This window comes from Microcaecilia unicolor, chromosome 2 (assembly GCF_901765095.1).
Source record: "Microcaecilia unicolor chromosome 2, aMicUni1.1, whole genome shotgun sequence".
Taxonomy (NCBI): domain Eukaryota; kingdom Metazoa; phylum Chordata; class Amphibia; order Gymnophiona; family Siphonopidae; genus Microcaecilia; species Microcaecilia unicolor.
In genome coordinates, this window is record NC_044032.1 from 514,025,699 (window position 1) to 514,050,047 (window position 24,349).

At 44.8% G+C, this 24,349-nt stretch overlaps 1 protein-coding gene across 3 annotated transcripts in view; it reads right to left on the reverse strand.

Annotated features, from left to right (window-relative positions):
• Positions 1-24,349, reverse strand: part of LCORL (ligand dependent nuclear receptor corepressor like) — a 286,137-nt gene that overhangs the window by 183,154 nt on the left and 78,634 nt on the right. The gene's annotated exons all lie outside the window — the stretch shown is intronic.

The following is a 24,349-nucleotide window of genomic DNA, read 5'->3' on the forward strand; positions in this document are numbered from 1 at the left end:
TTCTGCATTCCTCTGCTAAACCTACAGTAACCAAGCCAGAAAGCAAACATACTTTCCTGTAACAGGTACTCTCCAAGGACTGCAGGCTTCATATTCTCACATGTGGGTAGACGCCGATCCGCGTCGTATGGTCCAGCATTTATGCCAAAGTAAAAAACAGAGCTTTAGTGAAGCACAAGCTGCATTCCACGAGCATGTGCGAGTGCCTTTCCGCCCAACGCACGAACGCAGTTGTCTCAGTTTAAAGGCAAAAGAATATAAATAAAATAATGGAGACAACTCCAAGGGGCCTCAACAAGGAGCACAGAAAAAAAAACCTGCCGTACCTCGTCGTGGAAAAAAGAAAACTGAGACGCGCTCGCGTAGTGGGAAAACAGTCCGCACATGCATGGTGTCTGCAGCACACACGCCAGAAGACTCTGGCAAAAGTTTGCTTTTGCAAAATGCTGATTCCCGGTTCAACGTGAACGTTGACCCACATGTGAGAACAAGCAGCCTGCTTGTCCTCGGAGAATCCACAGCATCCAGGCTCACCCAAAACAACAATGTTCAATTGGGCCTCACAACGGCAAGGACATAACACATATTAACCTGAAACTATATACAATCTGAATGAGTGCAGCCTGGAACAAAATAAAACAGGCCTAGGAGGGTGGAGTTGGATTCTAGACCTCAAACAGATTCTGCAACAGACTGCCCAAGCCAACTGTCATGTCGGGTATCCTGATCAAGACAGTAGTGTGATGTGAATGTGTGGACTGAAGATCATGTTGCAGCATTGCAAATTTCCTCAATGGAGGCTGACTTCAAGTGGGCTACTGACGCAGCCATGGCTCTAACATTATTAGCCCTGACATGACCCTCCAAGGCCAGCCCAGCCTGGGTATAAATGATTGAAATGCAATCTGCTAGTCAAATTGAGAAGGTGCGTTTCCCCGATGGCGACCCCCATCCTGTTGGTATCAAAAGAAACAAAAAGCTGGGAGGACTGTCTGTGGGGCCTTGTCCGCTCCATGTAGTAGACCAATGCTCTCTTGCAGTCCAAGGTGTACAAGCTGCATTCGCCAGGATGTGCATGAAGTCAGGGTAAGAATGTTGGCAAGAGGACTGACTGGTTCAGCTGGAACTCTGACACCACCTTTGGCAGGAACTTAGGGTGCGTGCGGAGGACTACTCTGTTGTGATGAAACTTAGTATAAGGTACATCCACCACTACTAAGCCCTGAAGCCCACTGACCCTACAAGCTAAAGTATCAGCCACCAAGAAAATGATCTTCCAGGTCAAGTACTTCAGATGACAGGAATTCAGTGGCTCAAAAGGAGCTTTCATCAGCTGGGTGAGAATGACGTTGAGATCCCCCATGACACTAGCGGAGGTTTGACAGGGGGCTTTGACAAAAGCAAACCTCTCATGAAGCGAACAAGTAAAGGCTGTCCAGAGATTGTCTTACCTTCTACACGTCATTGATTATTAAGATGCAGGGTGAGCTTGCAGATAGGTGGTTGTCCAGTTATGGGGTGCCTCAGGGCTCCCCACTGTCGCCTCTTCTATTTAATGTGTTGCTAACATCTTTAGGGCATTCACCAAAAAGCTTGGTTACCAAGCTTATGTATATGCTGATGACATTACGATACTGTTTCCAATTAGACCTAAACTAGTGGATTTATAATCAGAAGTCACAAGATGCCTATCTTTTATTGGTGCTTGGATGGGTAAGAATTCCCTGCAGCTTAATAAGGAGAAGACTAAATTTCTGCTGATTGGGAAAGATGTTGAAGCTGATGATGATTTCACACTTAGTGAATACAACCAACCTCTTCAAAAAGGCTTACCCCACCGATCCTACGTAAATCCCCACACCCAGCAACACAGCATATACTGGACAATATACAATCTTTACTCCCTCATTCGACCACAACATAACCTTGTATTTGTTATCAACCGAATGACGAATGCCTTTACGGTATTATGTAAGCCACATTGAGCCTACAAATAGGTGGGAAAATGTGGGGTACAAATGTAACAAATAAATAAAACACACACACTAGAAATATCAATTAAGATTTTGGGGGGTTGTCACTGATTGCCATGATAGAACAAATAAATCATTTGACAAAGACTTGTTTTTGAGTAATGCAGAAATTAAGAAGAATTAGAAAATATATTAATCGTGAACAGTTTCAACTGGTAGTTCAAGTCTCTAATTTTGACTAAACTGGATTACTGTAATATAGAATATTTGGGGATGGCTAAGAGAGTCTTAAAATGGTTGCAAACTATACAAAGTACTGCCATCAGACTGGTCTTCTAATTAAAAGTTTCTTCACATATTACTCCATTTTATGTAAAGACCCACTACTGGCTCCCAGTTGAGGGCAGAATTATGTTTAAATTATGTAGTCTAGTTTTGAAAATATTGTATGGAGCTATACCAGGTTATATAACAACATTAATATGCAGGCTGGTATATGGGAAAATGCATCCTGTATGAAATTCAAATTTTTTTTAAACATTTCCTAGTTATAAAAGGTGTCTGCTACTGAAAATTATTTCAGACAATTTTTGATGGAATCACGCTGTATCTCATTATGTATAGACGTTGTGAGACTCTTAAAGGTACATTGAAATCCCCCAAATAAAAGTCCCTTTGTAAACCTAACTTGAGGAAAACATCTACAGCGAACCCTAAAAAACTTTAAGAAATCTCTTAAGAAAAATATATCAAAAGAAACTATCCCACTGGATATATGTATTTAACCCACCTACATCTAATTTGCATATTAAGCACAAGGTCACCCTGAGTGAACAAGGGAGCTAGGATCCTGAAGGTTGGTGTGTTCATGGTGCTGGGAAGAGACCGGCCGGAGTCATGCTCTGGAGCCACAGAGAGCGGGAGGAGAAGCCTCATCTTAACAGTAACTATAGTTCAGGTTTCTCTTTCCCATGTCCCATCACTTTGCACTTGCTCACATTAAATGTCATCTTCCATTTAGACAGCCAGTATCCCGGTCTCTTAAGGTCCTCTTGTAATTTTTCACAATCCTCTCGTGATTTAACAACTTTGAATAACTTTGTGTCATCAGCAAATTTAATTACCTCACTAGTTACTGCCATCTCTAAATCATTTATAAATATGTTAAAAAGCAACGGTCCCAGCACAGACCCCTGAGGAAGCCCACTATCTACCCTTCTCCATTGAGAATTCTGACCATTTAACCCTACTCTGTTTTCTATCCTTTAACCAGTTTTTAAGCCACAATAGAACACTACCTCCTATATCATGACTCTCCAATTTCCTCTGGAATCTTTCATGAGGTACTTTGTCAAATGCCTTCTGAAAATCCAGATACACAATATCAACCGGCTCACCTTTATCCACATGTTTGTTCACCCCTTCAAAGAAATGTAATAGATTGGTGAGGCAAGATTTCCCTTCACTAAATCCATGCTGGCTTTGTCTCATTAATCCATGCTTTTGAATATGCTCTGTAATTTTGTTCTTTATAATAGTCTCTACCATTTTGCCTGGCACCGACGTCAGGCTCACCGGTCTATAATTTCCCGGATCCCCTCTGGAACCTTTTTTAAATATTGGCGGTACCACGCTCAATTTTAAAGGTAATTTACATATTACTAACAATAGTTCTGCCAGTTTATCAGTACTCTGGGATGAATACCATCCGGTCCAGTAGATTTGCTACTCTTTAATTTGTCAAATTGCCCCATTATATTCTCTAGGTTTATAGAGATTTCATTCAGTTTCTATGATTCATCAGCTTCAAATACCATTTCTGGCACCACTCCCAAATCTTCCTCGGTGAAGACCGAAGCACAGAATTCATTTAATCTCTCCACTATGGCTTTGTCTTCCCTGATCGTCCCTTTTACCCCTCGGTCATCTAGCGGTCCAACTGATTCTTTGGCCGGCTTCTTACTTTTAATATACCTAAAAAAAATTCTGTGTGTTTTTGCCTCTAACGCAATCTTTTTTTTTTTTTTTTTTTTCAAAGTCCCTCTTAGCCTTCCTTATCAGTGCTTTGCATTTGACTTGACATTCCTTATGCTGTTTTTTGTCATTTTCAGTTGGTTCCTTCTTCCATTTTCTGAAGGATTTTCTTTTAGCTCTAATAGCTTCCTTCACCTCACGTTTTAACCATGCCAGCTGTCGTTTGGTCTTCCTCCCTTCATTTTTAATATGCAGAATATATTTGGCCTGGGCTTCCAGGATGGTATTTTTGAACAGCATCCACGGCTGATGTAAATTTTTGACCCTCTAAGTTTTTTTTCACCGTTCTTCTCATTTTATCATAGTCTCCTTTTTGAAAGTTAAATGCTAACATATTGGATAGCCTGTGTACACTTACTCCAAAGCTAATATCAAATCTGATCATAAAATGTAGCATATCCCTATGAGACAAGCCACACGGACGAATATGCAAAACTGAGCACCAATATCACAATTAAGACACATTAGATACTTCACAACAATAAGAAAAATGTATAAAAAAGTGATTTAAAACAGTTAAAATTTAATGCCAAGAAGTGCAGAGTGATGCATTTGGGGTGTAGAAACCCAAGAGAGATACCAAATATGAGGGGAGAGTTTAGTAAGCTCAACTCAGGATAGAAACCTTGGGGTGATGGTGTCGGAGGATATGAAGGTGAAGAAATAATGTGACAAGGCGACAGCCGTGGCCAGAAGGATGCTAGGCTGCACAGATAGGGGTATAACCAGCAGAAGAAAGGAAGTGTTGATGCCCCTCTACAAGTCGTTGGTGAGGCCCCACTTGGAGTATTGTGTTCAGTTTTGGAGGCCGTATCTTGCTAAAGATGTAAAAAGACAGGAAGCAGTGCAAAGAAAAGCTACAAAAATGGTATGGGATTTGCGTTGCAAACCGTACGAGGAGAGACTTGCTGACCTGAACATGTATACTTTGGAGAAAAGGAATAATAGGGGTGACATGATACAGATGTTGAAATATTTGAAAGGTATGAATCCGCAAACAAACCTTTTCCAGAGACGGGAAGGTGGGGCAGACTCAGGAGTAATGTCAGGAAGTATTTTTTCACAGAGAGGGTGGTAGATACGTAGAACACCCTCCCACGGGAGGTGGTGTATATGAAAACGGTAATGGAATACAAACGTGCGTGGGATAAACACAAAGGAATCCTGTTCAGAAGGAATGGATCTACGGAATCTTAGCGGAGATTGGGTGGTGACGCCGGTATTTGGAGCGTAAAACTGGTGCAAGGCGGACTTCAACAGTCTGTGCCCTGAGAAAGGCTGGGCCAAATCAAACACTAATATACATATAAAGTATTATATACCATGTAAAATGAGTTTATCTTGTTGGGCAGACTGGATGGACCCGTTCAGGTCTTTATCTGCCGTCATTTACTATGTTACAATGTTCCTGCTGAGGGGAGATACGACAGATCTATAAAATCATGAGTGAACAGATAGACATGAATTGCTGGCTTACTCTTATCAAAAATACAAGGACTAATGGAGCATGCAAATTAGCTATTAAGCAGTACATAGAGAATGACACGCGAAGGGAACACGTGGATAACTGCGGGGAAGGACAAGCTTTGTTCCCGTATCATTCTCTAAAAGCTTGAGATTAGTCTTAGACAGGCTGTTCCAGCTTGATAGAAAAGCATCTATAAAATGCTAATATCAAGGAGAGGCATTTTCGATATGACGTTCAGATCCAACATTGGATGTTTTGCTTGAAACATCTAAAATTCAAGTGGCGAATATAACGGTTTTTGAAAACAAAAAACATTTATCTTTTTGTTTTGAAAATGGCCATTTTCTAGACTTTGTTGTACTCAATGCGAATTTTCAGGGGAAAAAAACACCCAAGTGAAAAACACAAAATCAAGCCATTGGGATGTAGGAGGAGCCAGCATCCTTAGTAGACTGGCCACAATCATCCCGGCAGAGCAGTGGGTAACCCTAGGAGGCACTACAGTGAACTTCACATAAAAGATGCCAGGTACACATCACACCACTGCTCCCTTATTTTGTAAGGTGAGCCCTTGAAATCGCAACAAAAACTTACTGTACCCAACTATACACCACTACAATAGCCTTTATGGCTGCAGGTGTCATCTATATATGGGTATAGTAGGTTTCTGGTAGGTTTTAGATGATACTTTCCACCACAAGTGTAACAGTGTAGGATATGGGACCGAGTCCCCTTCTCTACAGTTCCTGTACCCGCTCCGCCGAACGCCTCTGGCGGAAATCTCGGGCCCTTGCTGATTTCTTACACTAAGTTCATGCTGACCTCCTTCCAATCTGCTCTTTTACGTGCCAAACAGGATTATTATATCCAACTGACCAACTCTCTTGGCTCTAATCCTCGACTTCTCTTCACCACATTGAACTCTCTCCTCAAGGTGCCCCCTCCCCCAACTCCCCCTTCATTATCTCCTCAGACCCTTGCTGAATTCTTTCACAACAAGGTTCAAAAGATAAACCTTGCTTTCTCTACCTCACCAGCTCTCCCTCCACTAGTCCGTTCCCCTCTCTCTCCTTCCCCTCATTCCCTTTCCTCCTTTCCTGAAGTTACTATTGAGGAAACTACACTTCTCCTTTCTTCCTCGAAATGTACCACCTGTTCCTCTGATCCCATTCCCACCCACCTTCTTAATGCCATCTCTCCTACTCTTATTCCTTTTATCTGTCACATTCTCAACCTCTCACTTTCCACTGCGACTGTCCCTGCTGCCTTTAAACATGCTGTGGTCACACCTCTCCTTAAGAAGCCTTCACTTGACCCTACTTGTCCCTCTCATTACCGACCCATCTCCCTCCTTCCTTTTCTCTCCAAATTACTTGAGCGTGCTGTTCACCGCCGCTGCCTTGATTTTCTCTCCTCACATGCTATTCTTGACCCATTACAATCTGGTTTTCGCCCTCTCCACTCAACCGAAACTGCGCTTACTAAAGTCTCCAATGACCTATTACTGGCTAAATCCAGAGGTCAATATTCCATCCTCATTCTTCTTGATCTTTCCGCTGCTTTTGACACTGTCGATCACAACATACTTCTCGATACCCTGTCCTCACTTGGATTCCAGGGCTCTGTCCTTTCCTGGTTCTCTTCCTACCTCTCCCTCCGCACCTTTAGTGTTCACTCTGGTGGATCCTCTTCTACTTCTATCTCTCTGCCTGTCGGCGTACCTCAGGGTTCTGTTCTTGGTCCCCTCCTCTTTTCTATCTACACTTCTTCCCTTGGTTCATTAATCTCATCCCATGGCTTTTCCTACCATCTCTATGCTGATGACTCCCAAATCTATGTTTCTACCCCTGATATCTCACCTTGCATCCAAACCAAAGTTTCAGCGTGCTTGTCTGACATTGCTGCCTGGATGTCTCAACGCCACCTGAAATTAAATATGACCAAAACCGAGCTTCTCATTTTCCCCCCCAAACCCACCTCCCCGCTCCCCCCGTTTTCTATTTCTGTTGATGGCTCTCTCATTCTCCCTGTCTCCTCAGCTCGAAACCTTGGGGTCATCTTTGACTCTTCTCTCTCCTTCTCTGCTCATATCCAGCAGACCGCCAAGACCTGTCGTTTCTTTCTTTACAACATCCGTAAAATCCGCCCCTTTCTTTCCGAGCACTCTACCAAAACCCTCATCCACACCCTTGTCACATCTCGTTTAGACTACTGCAATCTGCTTCTTGCTGGCCTCCCACTTAGTCACCTCTCCCCTCTCCAGTCGGTTCAAAACTCTGCTGCCCGTCTCATCTTCCGCCAGGGTCGCTTTACTCATACTATCCCTCTCCTCAAGTCGCTTCACTGGCTCCCTATCCGTTTTCGCATCCTGTTCAAATTTCTTCTACTAACCTATAAATGTATTCACTCTGCTGCTCCCCAGTATCTCTCCACACTCGTCCTTCCCTACACCCCTTCCCGTGCACTCCGCTCCATGGATAAATCCTTCTTATCTGTTCCCTTCTCCACTACTGCCAACTCCAGACTTCGCGCCTTCTGTCTCGCTGCACCCTACGCCTGGAATAAACTTCCTGAGCCCCTACGTCTTGCCCCATCCTTGGCCACCTTTAAATCTAGACTGAAAACCCACCTCTTTAACATTGCTTTTGACTCGTAACCACTTGCCTCCACCTCCCCTCCTCTCTTCCTTCCCGTTCACATTAATTGATTTGATTTGCTTACTTTATTTATTTTTTGTCTATTAGATTGTAAGCTCTTTGAGCAGGGACTGTCTTTCTTCTATGTTTGTACAGCGCTGCGTATGCCTTGTAGCGCTATAGAAATGCTAAATAGTAGTAGTAGTAGGTTATTCTGGGGACCTGCTTGCTGCTCTAAAATGACTGGATATAGCTAAGGCTGTCATAGGCTAGTATGTACTGTTTTGTTCACATCTTTGTGGGGTGGGAGGGGGTCACTGACCACTGAGAGAAGTAAGGTGGGGGGGGGGGGGGTTGTCATTCCTCTATTCAACCCTCCAACCCCTGACTCCTTTTCTTCCTTTTCTGAAATCACTGAAGAAGAAACTACACATCTTCTTTCCTCCTCAAAACTACCTGTTCCTCTGATCCTATTCCCACTCATCTATTTAACACTATCTCTCCCACTGTCATCCCTTTTATCTGTCACATCCTCAATCTTTCACTGTCCACTGCGACTGTTACTGATGCCTTCAAACATGCCGTAGTCACACCACTCCTTAAAAAACCTTCATTGGACCCTACCTGTCCTTCCTCCTCCCTTTCCTATCCAAGATACTTGAGCGTGCTGTTCACCACCGTTGCCTTGACTATTTTTCATCTCAAGCTATTCTTGATCCACTTCAATCTGGCTTTCGCCCCCTTCATTCAACTGAAACAGCGCTTGCTAAAGTCTCCAATGATCTATTCCTGGCCAGATCCAAAAGGTCTCTATTCTATCCTCATCCTTCTCGATTTGCTGCTTTTGACACTGTTGATCACAGCCTACTCCTTGATACGCTGTCCTCACTTGGATTTCAGGGCTCTGTTCTTTCCTGGTTTTCTTCTTATCTCTCCCAGCGTACCTTTAGTGTATACTCTAGTGGATCCTCCTCTACTTCTATTCCACTGTCAGTTGGTGTACCTCAGGGATCCGTCCTGGGACCTCTTCTTTTCTCCATCTATACTTCTTCCCTTGGTACTCTGATCTCATCCCATGGTTTTCAGTATCATCTTTACGCTGATGACTCCCAGATCTTATAAATGCTTACAATCTACCTCTCCACACCAGAAATCTCAGCCGAAATCCAGGCCAAAGTATCAGCCTGCCTGTCTGACATTGCTGCCTGGATGTCTCAGCGCCCTCTGAAACTAAACATGACCAAGACTGAGCTTCTCATCTTTCCCCCTAAACCAACCTCTCCTCCTCCCCCATTCTCTTATTTCTGTGGATGTCACGATTGTGCCCATGTTTCAGGCTCTCATGCATCTCGCCACCTGGTGTTTAGACCTGGTGGCTGCAATGGACTGTCTGTTTGCTGTTTCCCATGTTCCAGAAGTCTTGCCGGTCCGGATCTTCCAGCCTTCCAGACTGTCTTGGGATGTTTGGAACTTAGCAGCACCCTTACCTGGTGAACTCCCTTGTATGTTGCCTTTATTAAGTACCTGGGAACTTTCAGGCTTTGCCTTGGCAACAGAGGTCTTCAGTTGTGTTCTTGTCCTTGTTGGTCTGTTGCGGTTCCTACCCTGAAAGCTTGCTTTGCCTGTCTTTGACCCTGCTGTTTTCCTGGTTTATTCTACTGTCTGCCCAAGACTCTGCTGGTTTCCTGGTTTATTCTACTGCCTGCCCAAGACTCTGCTGGTTTCCTGGTTTATTCTACTGTCTGTGGCCTGCCCAAGTCCCTGCTTGATTCCTGGGTTACTACTGATTGCCACCAGCCTATAGACTCTGTTGGGTTCCTGGTTTCCCTTCTGCTTTGCTGCCTGCCGGTAAGACTCTGCTTGATTCATGGACTATTCTCCTGCTTCTGCTTAGTGCTTCTGTTCCAGTCCAGTTGCTCCAGTCCGGCCTGTGCCCGTCTGTGTATGGTCTGCCTTGCCTACTGTTTGGGTGATTTGCCTGCGGCTGCCGCTCCTTGGCAGTGGCCCAAGGGCTCACTGTTCCTCATCAGCGTGACAGCGGATAACAATCTCATCCTTCCCGTCTCATCAGCTCGTAACCTTGGGGTCATCTTCAACTCCTCCCTCTCTGCACATATTCAGCAGACTGCTAAAATCTGTCATTTCTCTCTCTATAATATCAGCAAAATTCACCCTTTCCTTTCTCAGCACACTACCAGAACCTTCATCCACACTCATCACCTCTCGCTTAGACTATTGCAACTTGCTTCTCACAGGTCTCCCACTTAGCCATCTCTCTCCTCTTCAATCTGTTCAAAATTCTGCTGCACGACTAATATTGTCAGGGTCGTTATGCTCATATTAGCCCTCTCCTCAACTCACTTCACTGGCTTCCTATCCATTTCCGCATACAGTTCAACTCCTCTTATTGACCTAAAGAGCTTTCACTCTGCAGCTCCTCAGTATCTCTCCACTCTCATCTCTCCCTACATTCCTCCCCGGGAACTCTGTTCACTGGGCAAATCTTTCTTATCTGCACCCTTCTCCTACACTGCTAACTCCAGACTCCGTTCCTTTTATCTTGCTGCACCATATGCCTGGAATAGACTTCCTGAGACGGTACGTCAAGCTCCATCTCTGGCAGTCTTCAAATCTAAGCTAAAAGCCCACTTTTTTGATGCAGCTTTTAACTCCTAACCCTTATTCACTTGTTCAGAACCCTTATTTTATCATCCTCACTTTAATATTCCCTCATCTCGTTTGTCCTGTTTGTCTGTCCTAATTAGATTGTAAGCTCTGTCGAGCAGGGACTGTCTCTTCATGTTCAAGTGTACATGTCTAGTAGCGCTTTAGAAATGATAAGTAGTAGTAGTATTCCACCTGTGGCCATCTGGTCATTTAGGGCACATTTTTGTGGCTGGGTCGTTATTAAAACAGATAAGTACATAAGTATTGCCATAGCTGGACAGACCAAAGTTCCATCAAGGCCAGCATCCTGTGCCCAACAGTGGCCAATCCAAGTCACAAATACCTGGCAAGATTCCAAAACAGTACAATACATCTTATGCTGCTTATCATAGAAATATATGAATTAAGGAGAAAATCGCCAAGAATACTTTGCAAGTATTCTTAGCGATTTTCTCCTTAATTCATATATTTTTTAGTAGCCTACATTATAATAGGAGTAAGTCAAGCCATATAGTTTTTTGTTTTATCATAGAAATAAGCAGTGGATTTTCCACAAGTCCATATTAACAAACTCTTTTTACGCCCCGATAAGCTAATGCTTTTACTACATTCTCTAGCAACGAATTCCAGAGTTTAATTACATGTTGAGTGAAGAAATATTTTCTCCAATTCATTTTAAATGTATTACTTGGTCGCTTCACTGTGTGCCCCCTAGTCCTAGTATTTTTGGAAAGAGTAAACAAGCAATTCACGTCTACCCATTCTACTCCACTCATTACTTTATAGACCTCTATCATACCTCCCCTCAGCTGTCTTTTCTCCACTTTAGCCTTTCCTCATGGGAAGTCGGCCCATCCTCTAACATTTTCATTGCCCTTCTCTGTACCTTTTCTAATTCCACTATATCTTTTTTTGAGATATGGTGACCAGAATTGAACACAATATTTGAGGTGTGGTTGCACCATGGAGCGATACAAAGTCATTATAAATGTCCTCATTTTTGCTTTCTATTCCTTTCCTAATAATACCTAACATTCTATTTGCTTTCTTAGCCGCCGCCACACACTGAGTAGAGGGTTTCAACGTATCAACAATGATGCCTAGATCCCTTTCCTGGTAGGTGACTCCTAATGTGGAACCTTGCATTACATATCTATAATTCAGGTTCCTCTTTTCCACATGCATCACTTTGCACTTGCTTACTTGCCCAGTCTCCCAGTCTCATAAGGTCCTTTTGTAATTTTTCACAATCCTCTCGCGATTTAACAACTTTGAAAAACTTTGTGTCATCAGCAAATTTAATTACCTCACTAGTTACTCCCATCTCTAGATCATTTATAAATTTGTTAAAAAGCAGCAGTCCTAAGCACAGACCCCTGGGAAACCCCACTATCTACCCTTCTCCATTGAGAATACTGACCATTTAACCCTACTCTCTGTTTTCTATCTTTTAACCAGTTTTTAATCCACAGTAGGACACTACCTCCTATCCCATGACTCGCCAATTTCCTCTGGAGTCTTTCATGAGGTACTTTGTCAAACGTCTTTTGAAAATCTAGATACACAATATCGACCCGCTCACCTTTATTCACGTTTGCTCACCCCTTCAAAAAATTGTGTCGATCTAGCTCAAAACATCTTATAATAAAACAAAAACGTCCAAGACAAACTATTATGGCAGAAAAACGTCCAAGCACTAGGAACGCTAAAATCCCACCCTTAACACACCCCTTTGTGAAACGAAGCCACTACAGACTAACAGCACAGAAAAACGTTTAGAAAATGAGTTTTGAAAATAGTGTTTTGAACATTTTGGCAAGAATATGTCCAAATGCCAATTTATGCTGCTTTTTAATAAAGGTTTCTCTTTCACAAACAAGCCCCAATATGTAAAAATTTAACACATCTTAGACAACTGGCAACTAAATTCAATGATTAAAAAATACAGAAGCTGTTCTGGATTTAAATGAAGCACTGTTAAATGACATCATTTGTGTCTTGTCTGCCTTTAATGTTGTAACAAGAGTCTTGTCTGCTGACCAGACTCATACCATCTGCTATGTCCTTCCTTCACGTGCCCAGTTGCTCAAGTATTTTACTGTTACAACATATTCATCCATTGTTGCTGGCATCAAGGAGCACTTCCATCACTTAACTACTTATTTTCCTGATCATCCACTACACAGTGTCGATTCTCTTCCACACTCAAGACAATCCAGTTATCTTCCCAGATGATGTAAAAACACAGGTAACTGAATCTTTGAGAATGCTGTTCCAAAACCAGATCAAAATAGAAGGCTCGAGTCCATCAACAACTCATGATGCTTTCTGGGAATGTGAACTGTGGAGGATCCCTCTGTGGAAGAGATCCCTCCAAAAGAATGAAAATGGATGTTAGCAATTTTATGAGCGACTTTTATGGAACAATGCCTCTTATGAACGCTATTGTTAATGAATTGGACAGTTATCTATGTTAGAGTGACGCAGACGATGATGTTTTAATATTTTCGAAAAACAACCCTGTGCATCCTGCTACCAGAATGTCTTCTGAGAGGACATTTTCTATTGCGGGAAGGACTGCGGAAGACAGGAGAGCTAGACTGAATCTTGAGATTCTTGATGATGGATTATTCATCCATAGATTTCATCATAACAGTGCTTCATAGAGCATATTTCTCTCCCACTAGGAAGGTTTAAGGCTCCTTGTGGTAGCAGAAGTCAGAGATTGTTGGGGTTGGAAGGGTAGAGAGTGGTGGGGTATTTTAGTTGCTTATTATTACTAGCCGTTAAGCCCGTAAAAAACAGCGAGATTTCCAGCTACCCTCCTCGCCACCACTCCCTCCCCCCTCCGTGTCGGGCCCCCTGCACTGACCTGACAGCGCCTCTCACCTCGCTCTGCTGCTGCCTGCAGCTCTTCCATACGGAGGTGAGAGGCGCTGTCAGGTCAGTGCAGGGGGCCCAATACGGAGGAGGGCAGGAGCGGCGGAGGGGATGGGGGGGTGGAGGTTGGTGCACGCGATGTTCGTTTGCAGGCGGCAGCGTCCGACAGTGACTCCAACTCCGTTTCCCTCTCTGTTCCACCCTCTGACGTCATCATGTCTTGATGCGAGGGCGGGACAGAGAGGTAAGTCTCTACTGCGCATTTGCAGGTCAGTCGGTCACTTGCCGTTTATATGTTTGATTTTCTATTTGTGATTTTATAAACAGTTGTACAGAATATTGTTCCTTTTTATACTTTAATAAAATTATTTAAATATAAAATCATGAGCATTCAAGGCTTGTACAGATGAGGACAGAGCCGGTGGGGACGGGGACAAACTTTGTCCTCGTGTCATTATCTAGTAGCACATTTAAAACAAACAAACTAGAGGAAAAACATTTTTTCTTTTTTAAACTCTTGCAATTAACCTCTAGAATTTGTTACCAGAAAACGTGGTAAAAGCAGTTAGCATAGCAGGGTTTCGTTTGGACAAGCTCCTAAAAGAAATGTCCATAAAGCATGATTAAGATAGAAAAATTCACTGCTTATTCCTGGCATAAGCAATATAAAATCTATTTTACTCTTTTGGAATCTAGCCAGGTACTTGTGACCTGGATTGGCCACTGTTGGAAACAGGATACTGGACTTGATGGAACTTTGTGGTTTGTCCCAGAACAGCCATCTTTACATGCTCCATGTTACAAACCTGATCACAAATCCCAAAACCCCTCTGGTATCCAATACATATGATGTCCACAAACCAAGGGAATCAAAGTCAAATCAGATAATTTATACAATAATGTGCATACAGATTGTAATCATTTAAAACTGAAATTAAACACTCAATACCCTCAGAAATATAACTCACCCATGCAGCTTACCAGAAAGCTGGTAGCTAAAGAGGGTGGACAATCTTTTTACACACATAAAATACCAAAATGCAGCAACAGTCCTTCAAAATTAATTCTTTGCTACAGATCTTATTACTATAAATGTCCAAATGAAAAAAATTTGAAACATATACTTATCTTCATACTGCCGGGTAAGAGACACTCCTACCCGGCAGCTAAACAATCACAGCACCTTAGAAAACCAAATGTTTCTTAAATACTGCCTCACTGAGCTTTCAACAATCTTCAAAGGAGGCTTTGACATTCCTTTGGTTTGTGGATATTCCATGTTACAACCTTGCAAATTTACTTCATGGAAGCTGATCTCAAGCCAGCTATGCTCTCCTTTATCCACATGTTTGTTCACCCCTTCAAAGAAATGTAATAGATTGGTGAGGCAAGATTTCCCTTCACTAAATCTATGTTGGCTTTGTCTCATTAATCCGTGCTTTTAAACATGCTCTGTAATTTTGTTCTTTATAATAGTCTCTACCGTTTTGCCTGGCACCGATGTCAGGTTCACTGGTCTATAATTTCCCGGATCCCCTCTGGAACCTTTTTTAAATATCGGCGTTACATGGGCTACCCTCCAACCTGCCGGCACCACACTCGATTTGAAAGATAAATTACATATTACTAACAATAGTTCCGCCAGTTCATTTTTCAATTCTGTCAGTACTCTGGGATGAATACCAACCGGTCCAGGAGATTTCCTACTCTTCAATTTGTCAAATTGCCTTCTAATGTATTGCACCATCAATCTAGCACTGCCAGACAATTGCAAGCTGCACGGCCTCAAGTTGTTTCTTCCACAAAAAGGAGGCACTTAGACACCATTCCAGAGGGGGAGTCTATAGCTCCTCCATCTTCTCCTCACTCTGAGACCAGTTTATCTGCCACCTCTCTCCCAGCCCATCTTTCTGAGGGGCTTGAGAAAGGAGAGTTGCTTACTGATGAAAGTGATGATCCTATGGCGGTTAGGATTTTTCACAAGGAGGAATTACCTTCACTTATTACCAAAGCCTTGCAAGCTCTCAATATTTCGATCTCTGAGGACACTGGGGCGGCGGCCTCTAATCTTAAAATGGCTAACACTAGGAAGCCTCCTAGGACTTTCCTGATCCTTGAAGCTATTCGGGAGCTCATATCTGCTCAGTGGACCAACCCTGATGCTGGTCTGAGAGTATCCAAGTCTCTGTCTTATCTGTATCCCATTGTACAAAATAAGCTGGACAAGCTCAAAATATCCAAGGTGGATGCATTAGTAGAAGCAGTTACTAAAAAGACCACTCTTCCGGTGGAGTGGGGCATAGCATTAAAGGACGTAGATGACAAAGTTGGAATATTACTTGAAAGTTTCCTTTGAGGTTTCTGCACTCTTTGCAGGCTGCCCTTTGCAGCTCTTATGCTGCCCGGGCATGCCTAAGTTTGTGTCAGCAAGCAGCGGAGTAGTTGGTTGATTTTGAATTTAAACATTCCCTGGAGTTCCCGTGCATAAAAACAGGCCTGCTTAGCAGATTTTTTATATGACCTGGTCAGAGCCTTGGCCAACATGGCATTAGCAGTGACTGCCGGGCGTTTGTTATGGCTTCATCACTGGGCTACAGATGCTGCTTCCAAACAGTGCCTCACAAAACTGACTTTCACAGGTCACTTCCTTTTTGGAGAAGATCTGGAGAAATTGGTTATGCCAGAGGACAAACCACAGTCATCTTTACAGACAGTCAATCTGGAAGTAGTGAGTCCTCCTTCTCACAGGATAAGACCTCCACCACAGATGGTCAAGTTGGGCCCGGCCTGTAAATCCACTTCTGACCCTGAAAGGTCTTGATTCTTGCTGCCTTTATCACTCAGGGTGAACAAATAAGTACATAAATTAGAATGCTACATACATACAGTGCACGCATGAATGAATCTTGCATTAGTCTGTAATGGTTATTCCAGTCTGGATCACTCTTGAAAACACTTATAAACTAAGGATTTGAGTAACATACTCAGCATATGCAAATGAGGCAATAGAAAATGCATCTCAATAATCTGATGCCCACCATTCTCAAGATATCCAGGAATAAAGTCTCTGCTGTTATTTTACCCTGATGGAACACTTTATGCTCCTCTCAATCCTTACCATGGGTCGGGGTCTTCTCAGTTGAAGTTCTTTTGAGACCCCCAGCAGCACCTCCCCTTGGGATAGTTCTCATTTATTAAGCATTATCCTCTGCCTTCTGTCAGCAACACATTAGCAAATAAGTCTTTATGCACAACTGGGTTTCAGTCTATTCCTTTCAAATCTCCATAACTGTTGTTTCCACTAGAGCTCCTGCCTCAGAAGTCCATGTACTCAGAATCAGATAATGGTTAATCACCAGTCATTGCTCCTTCCATAGGCTATTGAGGGAAAATGGCCTCAGGTTGCCCTCCATTTCTCTGGTTGAAGGCTTTTCCCCAGGAAGCACTGGGATACCCTCAGACTGCCCTCCCTTTCTCTGGTTGAAGGTTTTTTTTTCTCCAGGGTGCACAGAGACACCATTCCCTTCCCAGCATCGCCCTGGTTCTACAGCATATTGCTCAATAAGCCAGGGGAAACTGGCCTTCATCAGAACTCTTCCCTTGGCCAGAAAACTGATGGATAGGTTTCCTGGAGCCCTGACCTGTTGCTTTAGCACCTAGTATAGGACAGTTATTCTAATCTTCCCTACATATCAGCCTGTGTTTGGGATACCATAGTGAACTCTCTATTTTGGAAGTCATCTCGCTGCTTATTACAAGAGAGTATGTCCAAAATTCAAACAGACCATTTACCCAGGTAAATTGCCTTTGGAAAATGCCCTAAGTATATATTAAATACAGTTCATTCCAATTATCTGCCATAAAACAGGACTGACTGGTTGTCAGAAAACCGAAAAGTCTGATAACACAGAAAAAGTAAATGAGGGATAAAAGAGGCATAATGAACTCATGTTTCAAACCTTGTTTATCATTCAGTAACTGTTTAACAACTGTATTGTACATGTGCTTGTACTGTAATAAAAATTTACAGAAATACCAAAGGTTCATAAACAAAACCAGTACTGTATACAGTAGTGTATGGTATTAATTCAAGTACAGTAGCTATTAGAACACATTTTATTTAGAACAAACAAGAACCAAAAAGTTACTTAAAAAATTGTGATTAAAGTTTGCTTTCTTGGTTTACTTCTCTCCTTTACAGCGAGGTTGCACCAGTGTCAATAGCATAACATCAGTAGCAATCGCTTCCTCTTCGTTGTGGTAAGCCAGTGCCTTCACTAGGATTCATTTTCTCAGCATATCTAGTCCATATGCAAGCTCAGTGCAATTGTCATCACCATTTTCATTCTCACTACCTTTCACCACAAAAATCACATCACTATTAGTCTTTCTGCTTCAATTCCTTTATGTCATCTCACTAACTTTCTGACAGCCTGGAATTCTTGCAACAAAGGAAAGAGAACATCATCTTCCTCAGGCGCTTCATGTTCAGCATCATCTCCTTGTCCATTTTCATCTCCTCCATGATCTTTATAGAGTTTATGGTTCAATTTCATCCCATGATTGAGCAATCCAGTAAACATCTTTAAGGTTCACTTTCTTTTGTATTTCTAACATTCATTTTTCATGACCAAATGCACAGACAAGAGGCTTAAGGCAATTTCTTTTTCCTGATTAACACACCCTGTTCTAGTGGCTGACACAATGTACAACATTGGGAGGAAAAAAAATTGTTCTGTCAGCATTTCTCAGTTTGTCCCAATCAGGATGAGATGGTGCATTATCAGTATGGATTGCATTCCCTAGGCAGGTCTAGCAATTTGAAAAACATTTCTACAGATAGAACAAATACACTGAAAAACCAGCTTGAAGTGTCTGTCCATCCAGGTATTCTTCTGGTTCCTATAAGAAACCAGAAGTGCAGCAGAATCCAGGTTTTAAAACCCCCTCTTTTTTTTTTTTTTGCACTTTCCAATAAATGTGGGTTGTAATTTATGTTTACCAGTTGTGTTACTACAGGCAAGAATCTTACCTAGTACTGTTGCCTTTTGACTGAAAGCAACGCCAGCAGAAAGAGGCATGCACATCTCAATGATGCTGTGACATCAGTCAGGTATGTCAGATAAACCGAAATACTAGATCAGCGAAGTCAGATAAGACTCTACTGTAAAGTTTAATATTTAAGAGAAAATTAGGTCGTTCTTACCTTGATAATTTTCTTTCCTTTAGTCACAGCAGATGAATCCATTAACTGATGGGTTGCATCCGCCTACCAGCAGGTGGAGATAGATAACACTGAAAGCACATGGTGTTCCTGGATGCCCAGCCCCCATCTGCCTTCAGTATATCAAATTTGCAAAGCAGAGTGAATAAGAAAGGCAAAATAACATAAAATTTCCTCACAGAGAACAAACGCCCCTGAACCGGAACAATGACCAAACAAAGGAGGGACGTTATCAACCTCCTGCAATAAAAACAGCATGTAGTAACTCTGATAGCTTGTCTTCAAGTACTCCTGATGAGGCACAATGTCTGTATGCAGCATCTGTACAAAAACTAAAGTCAGACAGGGAAGGAACATGGATTCATCTGCTGTGACTAAAGAAAAGAAAATTATCAAGGTAAGAACCTAATGTTCCCTTCCTTGTCATCAACAGCAGATGAATCCATTAACTGATGGGATGTACTAAAGCACTCCCTAAGTAGGGTGGGAACAGGCAACTCTGCGAGCAAGCACTTGCGCTCCAAAATGCACATCCTGCCGTGCTGCCACATCCAGCCTGTAATGCCGCAAAGAGAGCTGAGAAGCCCAGGTAGCCGCACGACAGATCTTGAACAGACACCCGCTTCAGCCCACGAAGAGCACATTGCCCTCATAGAGTACGCTTTAAATGCTTCAGGCGGAGACCGCCCTGAAAACAGATAAGCAGAAAAAATGAGTTCCTTAAGCCAGCGAGCTATAGTGGCCTTAGACACCAGAAACCCCCGTTGGGGACCTGCCAACAGAACAAATAAATGATCAGAATTCCTAAACTCATTTGACATCTGCAGATACTGCCACAGAGCCCTGCCAACATTCAAAAGGCGCAATTGCCCAAAGGAGTACGGAAACTCCTCCTTACAAAAGGAAAGAAGGAAAATGGGCTGGTTCAGGTGAAAAGCTGAAACCTCCTTAGGCAGAAAGGAAGGCACCGTACGAACAGTTACCCCAGATTCCAAGAACTGTAGAAAAGAATCCTGACAGGAAAGAGCCTGAAGCTCAGACACTCTTCTTGCCGACATCGTCACTAAAAAAAAAAAAAAAAACCTGTCTTGAGAGTCACATCCTTCTGAGAAGCCCATTTAAGAGGCTCAAAAGGAGATCGCTGGAGCACCTTCAACACAAGCCCCAGGGTCCAAGCCGGACAGGGCGCGCGCAAAGGAGGACAGAGACGAAGCGCGCCTCTGAGAAATCGGACAATATCCGGATGCACAGCAAGGGACAAACCGAGACTTTCCCCCGGAAGCAGGCCAACGCTGCCACTTGAACTCGAAGGGAATTGTAGGCCAGGCCCTTTTGTAGCCCATCCTGCAAAAAGTCCAGCAAAAGCGAGACTGTCGCCAGAGTCGGCGAGATAGACTTTGGAGTACACCAAGCCTCAAAAGCGCACCAGATCCCAGCATAAGTCGCAGAGGTAGACCGCGTGCGAGCCTGCAAGAGCATGGCAATAACCTTATTAGAATAGCCCTTGTCCCTCAATTGCACCCTCTCAAGAGCCAGGCCGTAAGACCAAAGCGGCAAGGATCTTCCATAGTCGCCAGACCCTGAACTAACAAGTTTGGAACTCGAGGCAAAGGAAGAGGCGCATCCACCAGCATTCGCCGGAGAGCCGCGTACCACGGACGCCTTGGCCAATCCGGGGCGATGAGAATCAGCAATCCTCGGTGCAGGCGAATACGAAGTAGTACTCGCCCTATCAAGGGCCAAGGAGGGAACACATACAGGAGACCCAAGGGCCAAGGCTGAGCTAGAGCATGCAACCCCACCGAACGAGGCTCTCTCCTTCTGCTGAAAAAGCGAGGGACTTTGACATTTACGCTTGATGCCATGAGGTCCAAGCCTGGAGTCCCCCATTTGACACAAAGCTAAAGAAAAACGTCTTCTGCCAGTTCCCATTCCGCCGGGTCAATTTGATGTCTGCTGAGGAAAGCGGCTTGTACGTTGCTCTGACCAGCTATGTGAGCCGCGGACAGCATCTATAGGTGGCGCTCGGCCCAGTCACAGATCTGAGACACTTCCGCAGCCAGGGCCCTGCACTGAGTGCCGCCCTGACGACTGACGTAGGCCACTGCTATCGTGTTGTCCGACAAAACTCGGACAGAAAGACCCTCCAGCGCCCTGTGGAAGGCCAGAAGAGCCTGGAATAATCGCTCTCAGTTCCAAGCGATTGACGGACCATCCCACATCCATGGTGGACCACAGACCATGAGCATAGCATCCCCCCCAATGAGCTCCCCAGCCTGAAAGGCTGGCATCCGTTATCACCAGACACCAAAACGGAAGAGCCAGTGGCATCCCCTGCCGCAGCATGCTGTCGGAAAGCCACCAATTCATACTGAGCTGGGCCGCAGAAAGCCACTTTAGTCTGCGTTGGTATTCCTGGGAAATCGGAGACCATTGATGCAGCACAGCAAACTGCAGCGGTCTCATGTGAGCTCTCGCCCAGGGAACCACCTCTATGGTGTCAGTCATCGATCCCAGGAGCTGAACAAAGTCCCAAGCTCGAGGGCGACGCATCCGCAGGAGCACCTGATTCTGAAGCTTGAGGTGCCTGTTGTCGGAGAAAAAAAAAACGAACCCCGAAGCCGTGTCGAACCAGACCCCCAAATACTCGAGAGACTGAGAGGGGGTCAGGTGACTTTGGGCATATTGACTACCCAGCCCAGAGTCTGAAGAACTATAACAACTCTGGCTGTGGCAAGTCGGCTTTCGTCTGCCGAATACGCTATGAAGAGCCAGTCATCGAGATATGGGTGAACTCTGATAACCTCTCGCCTGAGAAAGTCAGCCATCACTAACATCATCTTGGAAAAAGTCCGATGGGCAGGCCGAAAGGCAAGGCACGAAACTGGAAATGTTGGCTCAATACCGCAAACCAGAGAAACCGCTGGTGCGGCAGCCAGATGGGAATATGCAAATACGCCTACTTGAGGTCCAGAGACGTGAGAAACTCAACTGGCTGTACCGCCGCAATGACGGAGCGCAGGGTTTCCATGCAGAAGTGTCGCATTCCCTCATTGACTCTGCGCAAGTCGAGGATAGGTCTGAACGACCCACCTTTTCGAGGCACCACAAAATAGATGGAGTAGCGACCGCAGCTGTGTTCGGCGGGAGGAACCGGAACCACCGCTCCGAGCTTCAGCAACACCTGGCAAGGTCTCATTTACCGCCGCCTGCTTAACAGCAGCGCCGCATCGGGACTCCAAAAACACGTCTCCCACCGGGGCAACGCATTCTAGTCGGTAACCTTCTCTGATCAGGTCCAGGACCCACTGATCCGAAGTAATCTTGGTCCACTCCTCGAGAAAGAGGGAAAGACGACCCCTTACTGCGGGAACCGACGAGTGGACCAGCGCCCCATCATTGTGGAGGACGCCCCTGAACTCCTGGGCGTTGCCCGGACGTCTCAGCGCGTTTGTCCGAATGAAAGGAGTTCCTCTGCTGGAAACGGGTACGTTGACCGGGCGATACCTGCGAGCTTCGCAAAAACGTGGCCTGGAAGAGGAGGGAAAAGGACTTTTGGAAGAAGGCCTCGGCCTATCCTCAGGCAACCGTTGGGCCTTAGAGTCTCCTAGGTCCTTAATCTTCTCCAAATCCTCCCCAAATAAAAAGACTCCGAAAGGGTAACCTCACCAGCCTTTGTTTAGAGGCCATGTCAGCCGCCCAATGCCGGAGCCAAAGAAGGCGGCAGGCAGCAACCGCCCCCAACATCTGCTTAGCCGAAGCTCTGACCAGATCATAAAGGGCATCAGCCAAAAAAAGACAGGGCAGACTCCATACGCAGGCTGACCTCAGCGAGGGAACCCGTCCCCTCGGCGGGCTTCTCAGCCGCCTGCTGCAAACAGGAAAAACAGGCCCCGGCTGCATAGGAACTGCAAATAGCTGCCCGTAAGGAAAGGCTCGAGATTTCAAAGGACCGCTTCAGCAAGGATTCCAGCCGCTGGTCCTGCATATCTTTCAAAGCAACCCGTTCCTCCACCAGGAGAGTTGTCTTTTTTTGTCACAGCCGTGACTAACACATCCACTTTAGGCATCCCAAAGAGGGCCAACTGACTTTTACTCAGAGGGTAAAGGTGACACATAGCCCTGGCCACCTTCAAGGGACCATCAGGGTCAGACCATTGCACTGAAATAAGCTCGTGGATGGAAGCATGCACTGGAAAAGCCCGAGAAGGCTTCTTAGTACTAGCCATCCTAGGATTAATAGAAGAGGCAGCGCCCTCGTCAGGATCTTCAATACAAAGGGCCTGTAAGGCATCAGAAATAAGAGTTGGCAGCTCGTCGTGGTGGAAAATCTGAACCGCTTTAGGGTCAGCCAACTCCTGTGGCAAGCAGCCACCCTCATCTGGATCATCAGTCCGTAATGGCCTGCCAGACCCCTCAGACTCCCCGAAACTAGACCACGGAGGAGAACAGGGTGAAGAGTCCCCCTCAGACGGGGTATTCACTCATCTACGCTTAGCGTCAGCCAAAAGCTTGGGGGAAGATATAAAGTCTCCAGCAGACGGTGGGCTATCAAGAACTGGAGGCAACCCAGTCCGAAAGGAATTGTCAGGAGCCTCAGGCAGTGCTCTTTTTAACATAAAAGCCTTATGCATCAGCAGCACAAATTCAGGGGAGAAAAACTCACCCTGTACATCCGCCCCCACAATGAGGGAAGCGGCGGCAATAGCTCCTCTACAAACCTCGAAACAAGTCCAAGATAGCTCCTGCTGCCAACTCCGTCGGGCGGGAAGACTCACCGCCCGCCGTGCTCATGCCTGCATTAGCATTCTAGGCAGCATGTGCTGCAAAGCCCCGCTGCTGATCTGCGCTTCCCACAGTGGGAGCAGCGCTTAACCCCTTCAGCAGCCATCAAATACAGAAAACAAAATGGCGCCTTTGTGCCAAAACTTACCCCGCAAAGAGCGCTGTCAGCGGAAACCTCCCCGGAGGAGCTGGGCACCACTCTCACCTCAGGAGATCGAGTCAAACGAGCTTCGGTCAAGCTGCACCGAACCAGGAGCTCTGGAGAAAGCCTATCTTTTTTTTTTTTTTTTTACTGTGAGGAAAGTTAGAGGCAGGCAGCCACAGAGGAACTCCGGGAGGAGGGGGAATGGGGTAAAGTAGGGACAGGGAAAACCAAGTATGCCTTTAAAGTGGGCACCACCAGCCACAACACTCCCCCTGCTCTACTGGCAAAGCACAGGAGCCACCCTAGGCAGAAATCCAGGAGCTGAGAAAGCGACGTCCACACCTGCTGGGAGATAAGAGATATACTGAAGGCAGATGGGGGCTGGGCATCCAGGAACACCATGTGCTTTCAGTGTTCTCTATCGCCACCTGCTGGTAGGCGGATACAACCCATCAGTTAATGGATTCACCTGCTGTTGATGACAAGGAAATATATGATGTGACATTGAAGTGATAATGATTTTTGAGTTTAATCAAA